This window comes from Tachypleus tridentatus, chromosome 10, assembly GCF_004210375.1.
Source record: "Tachypleus tridentatus isolate NWPU-2018 chromosome 10, ASM421037v1, whole genome shotgun sequence".
Classification (NCBI taxonomy): Eukaryota; Metazoa; Arthropoda; class Merostomata; order Xiphosura; family Limulidae; genus Tachypleus; species Tachypleus tridentatus.
This window is the reverse complement of record NC_134834.1, coordinates 180301382-180307381: the sequence shown is the minus strand read 5'-3', so window position 1 is coordinate 180307381 and position 6000 is coordinate 180301382.

The following is a 6000-nucleotide window of genomic DNA, read 5'->3' as shown; positions in this document are numbered from 1 at the left end:
CCCCACTTTTACCTTGCACTGATGTTGTTGTTTTGAATTAAGCACAAAGCTACACAATGGGAAATCTGTCCTCTGTCCACCACGGGTAACCTTTCATTGAAATATAGCCGATATATCATTTATTATTACATGTAAGAATCAAAGTTATTAATGAAAAGTTGTGGAAAGCTTGGAAAGTGTAAATAATTTTTTTCATTCCACAGAATGTTGGAGCTAATGTATGTTTTGACGTTATTTCTAAAATTAAGAAAAACGTACATGTATATATTTTATGTTCACTTATTTCTATATTTTGCGTTTCATATTCTGAGAATATTTGAATAAGGAAATAGGAACTCGTAAACAATTTCAACCATTTGTTATTACGGGGTCGATTGTTAAGAGTTTATTGTTAGTAATCAAACTAATTTTAAGAAGTATTCTGGAGAAGCGATAACGTTTAATGAAAATAGCACAGTTTCGTCATAATTACCAATTGTTATTTTCTTGCATACAGTGTCTTAATTAATCAAAAGAAATGTTGTATGTGTGGTTCATGTGCTAAATAAAATTTAAATTGCATTTAATAATCCTGATTTACTGCCGACGTAGTATTGAACAGCTTTGATCATCAAATTAACAACTTTGTGATGAGGTATTTGCACATTGTCAAGAAAGTTATATGAATAATACTTTGTACTGTAGTTAAATAATGATTTCATAGTTTCAGGTATACGATGTAAATATTTAGTTCATTATAGAAGTACATGATTTTTTCAAAATATGATGCTTTAGTACAACTTATAAGTGCGGTATTCAGGTAACACCAAAATCTCTGACAATAATCCAATAAAAGAATTACAAACAGATCAGTTTTTGTTTATATTTTGCTAGCATTTTAATGTTTAGTAGATTTTAACAAGCTGTTATATAGTTGCATTGTATATTTGTTTAAAACCCTATTCACATTATCTTGGAAAGGTCAGTGAAGGTAGGTACAATTTTAGGTTGTATTTAAAAAATTATTGAATATAACTATGTCTAAAAAAGTTATAATTTTATTGTATAAATCACTGATAAGGCTTCATTTAGACTATTTTGTCTTGGGTTCCTTAACTTACGCTTGTTGGAAAAGGTTCAAAGGAGGTTACAACAATGATACTTGGGATATAAAGTTTGTCATGTGGGTATAAGTTAAAATTTCCAAAATAGTTTTTTCTTGAAAAAAGAAGATTTGGAAGGAATATGATGGAGGTGTAAAAGATTGTTAATGAAAATGATTGTGTCAATGTCTGTCACATTTTTATTGTACTTAGTGGTGAGAACGGTAGAACAACAAGACAAATATAGATTTTGTCAGGGTAAGAGTTGTCTTTCAAAGAGAGTAGATTAGGTTTAGAATGTGTTGTGTTTCGATGTTGTGGATACAGCAGATTAAAGATAAGACTTAGTAAATAATCAACTGATAACAGTTGGCCTTAAGGGTGTTTTTAATACGTTTTTGTTTTAAAAGATTAGAGGAAGGGATAGTCTTAATGGAACAACAGGACTTTTTCTTTTCCTTAACTGTTATGTTATAAGCCGACTAGTTATGGAGACAAATGCTTGAAAATACAAAATTATTCTCTGTACTTAGCCAGTTTTAGTAAATTTGGATTGTATTAAATTGTAAACTAATAAAATAGCACATAACAGACTGTAACGTTTACTGAGAGGAGAGGCGAAAGAAGTAAAATGCAGACTTTCTCAAATTGTTGCATTTATCAGTTTTACATATATATATATATATTTGTCTTGTGTTTTATTAGAGAAGCTATTTTCCATTTGATGTAGCTATACCTATAATACTATGTATTTCTGTTATGGACAGTCTTGGCCAGGTGGGTTAAGGCACTCGACTCGTAATCTGAGGGTCATGATTTCGAATCCCTGGCACACCAAACATGCTCGCCCTTTCAGCCGTGGGAGTGTTATAGTGTGACGGATCAATACAACTATTCTTTCATAAAAGAGTAGCCCAAGAGTTAGCAGTGTGTGGTAACCAAAAATGCTATCGACCCACCCCTTACGGGGCATTCGAAGAATGATTAAGCCGCTGCAAAGCAATACTGCTCACTAATCACTACAATGTCAATATCACGAACCCGGCCAGTAGAGCAAATCAAACTAATAAAACCTAGCATTACAAAATGAGACTTTCTCCAACTAGAAGATTCGCTGCCAAATCCCACTTATTTATTTATTATTTTTTTTGTACACAAAAGTATTACAATGTATTATATGAGTTACCTGCTTGGTAACAAAGAAAAACCAATAAAAGTCAAACAATTTTCAACGTTTTTTTTACAATAATTCTAACAATAATAATAATAATATTTTTTTACAACTTACGAGATTGTTACAATGTATTACATCAGTTACGTACTTGGTAACAAACACAAAACAAATAAAAAATGAAACAAATTTAAACATTTGTTTTACAATAATTCTAACAATGATAATAATAATACTTTTTTTTACAACTTACAAGATTGTTACAATTTATTACATCAGTTGCCTACTTAGTATCAAACAAAAACAAGTAAATAAAACAAATTTCAATATAACTTTTCCAAATAGCAGAAATAATACATCTAATACCATTTAACAATAAATTCTTAAATTCCCAATTTAAATAATTTTAGGAAAATATTTCTTTCTTATATTATCATAATTTTTGCAGTTTAGAATTATGTGATTTTGCGTTCCTATCTCTACACAGAGACGTAAATTAGATCTTCCATAAATTATTGCTTGATATTCTAGAAAAAAAAACCATGATTTGTTAAAATTTGATTGATATAAAAATCTCCTTTACATCTATTAAAATTTACTTTATAAGTGAATCTACCAACAGAAGCATCATCCCATCTCTGTTGACAACTACTCAATAATTCTTTATTTAATTTCGTTTTAATTTGTTTTTACTATATCCAAATTCAGCGTTGATTTCCATTCTCTCTGTAACTTCCTTAGCTTTAAGATCCACTGTTTCAAACAAAAGTAATATTAAGATTATTGTAAATAATATGTTCTTTAATTTTATTAACTAAATAATTATTATTTTTACTTGATTTAAGTGCCATTAATGATGACCTTCAATCAGGATATATCGCTGCTTCATAAATGTTATTATTTACCATGAAATCAATAGTCTTAAAAATTCCAAACAGTTCAGCCATAAATACTGTTGTATTATCATTTAATCTGAACATACTTTCATCTTTAATTTCATCATTATAAATATATATGTAAGCACATCCAACTTTACTGTTAATATTTTAGCCATCTATATAAAATGTATTACTAAATTGTTTTAATCTTCATCATAGTACCATTTAAAACTATGGTTGATCCAAGGAGCTAAAATGTAGCTCCGTTAGAATTTTAATATTTTCTAGTTCAATAACTTCATCTTCTATTTTAATATTTTGAGTAAAAAACACAATTTATATAGTTTAACACCAACTTACAGTTTTATATCTAAAGGGGGAATCACCGATGAGGTGATAAGTGTTAAACTAGCTACAGTTCTATAGGTTTTTGCGATGGGTAATATTGCAGTTTTTTGAATTTGTAAAATTTTGTTTTTAATCCTTTCTGTATATTCTATTCAAACCAGACTTCATATCCATATGTTATCATTTTTTCTATACTTAGTATGTAAATATCTTTCAAAATTTTTGGTTTCAAGCCCCAAGTGGCTCTTGAAATCCGCTTTAATTTTTGAATTACATTAACTATTTTACTTTTACCAAAATTAAGATGCGATAACCAGTTTAATTTCATGTCAATTCCATCACACTAATGATTTACTTTAAAACACTTCTGTTAGAAAGGTTATCTCCTATCTTAGAAAGGACTCATCTTTGTTTTCAAAATTACTTATCGTGTGCTCTATCTCTGGTGTTTTAACATTAGATAGCACACACTTCACAAGTGAGTGTTTTTCTTATTTTATGACAAATGTTTTACAATCGTATAGACATTTTCCCAGTAGACTTTTCTAGTGTAATTCACCCATAACAATAATTGTTAAAGAAATTCAATTATAAAGATCTAAATAAAAATTTCTTAACACCACATTTAGAACACAACCTCTCTTGCTTCTTTGATTCATTAGTTCACACATTTTGTGCCATTAACAAGAAATATTTTCATTATAATTTTCAATTCTACATTCAGTTAAACAAACAGATAAACCAATTTATAATGTTAATCATCAAATAAAATTTATTATTAAGCTTTATGAAATACAATAACTGTGCACAAACTTTGTTTGCCTAGAAAACATTGTTTACTCGAATAAAAAGACGTACTTCATACTTTGGTAAACTGTTATGATTAAATGTTGTCTACACATAACCGAAGTTTTGCAAGCTTTTGAGTTTAGGCACCAAGCGAAGTACACAGTTTTTATTGCGATAATTTAATATATGATAATTTTGTTCTAAATTAACTCAACAAACCTGTGTGGACTATTAACAAAATTAAACAATTATATAAAGCTTTGAAGACAACTATGGTAACAAAGAGTGTAACATATGTGCCACTGAATGTCTCCCCCAGTGGCACAGCAGTATATCTTCACATTTACAATGCTAGAAAGCGAATTTCTATACCCGTGGTGGGTTGAGCACAGACAGTTCCTAGTGTAATTTTTGTTCTTAACTTCAAACACTCTCAAACCACTGACTGTATTGTAACAACATATCAGAGAAGAAGAATTCCTCTTATCAGCTGTTTACTAAAGTAAACAGCCTGTGTGAACTAGAGGAAAAGTGGCATCCATTTAAAGCTCTGGAATAAACTGTAGTGATTAACTGTGCAAAGAGCATATGTATATGTATTTAACTTTGTTTAATATATTATTTTAAAATATACTGTGTACTGTTTGTTTAATGCTTATCAAGATACACTAAAGAAAAATCAGATAAGCCACATCACTCATTGGAAATTCTTTGGCTACTCTTTTACCAAACAAGAGTAATCACATTATAATTCCCCCACAGTTATAAGGACGAGCATGTTCGGAGACAGGTGTTTGAATCTGCAACCCTCAGGTTGTGAGCCAAACATCCTAATCATCAAAACATGTCTATTACCAATAGGGTCGAGAAAGTTTACAATGTCTGAAGATTGCAGTAGTGATATATCTGTAGTTGTGGTGACGGTTTGGTTGTAACTACTTTTCGAAATGAAAAGTTCTACAGAGAATTAGTTAAAACATGACTTGCTTGCGTAGAGTATACAGTTTACAGTCGTTTTTGATAATTTACTATTCTTAAAATCTAACACGTTTATGCCTGTTTTATTAAGAAAGTCTACACCGGCTGCAAAACGATCAGTCAGGCCATAGTCTGACAATTTTTTATAGTGTGTTTAACTAAAAATCATTAAAAACATTTTTACAGCATTCGTAGCAAAATAATAAAAAATGACACAAACAAAACTACATAGAACTACTAATAAATATACCAAAAAACACATCATACCATACATATCACAATTAAACACATCAACCACAACAATCCTATCCTCGAAAATTCTCCGTCCTATATATCAACATCCAAGATGCACTTGCTTTCAAGAAACATTAGATCGAAGACATAACGTAAAAAAACTAACCCATGAATTGTAATAATAAGTGAAACCTTAATATATGAAAATAACAGTTTTAAAATATATTATTTCTCAACTATCAGAAAACATAGATTTAATAATCAAAATAAAAACAAAGGAAGAGTCCTGTTAAATAAATCAAATCTATCATTAACAGAAATTGAGTTGTAATAACGAATGCATAATAATAGCTGATATTGTCCTAAATAATCAAACAAGTGTTACCATCGAAAGGATTTACTTTTCAACATTAAAACAAATAGATATAAGTTTACTCAACTACATCTTTTCATACAATCAAAATTCTATCGCTCCAAAAGAGACCTAATCAGCCAACATACAAACTTCACATGCAACGCA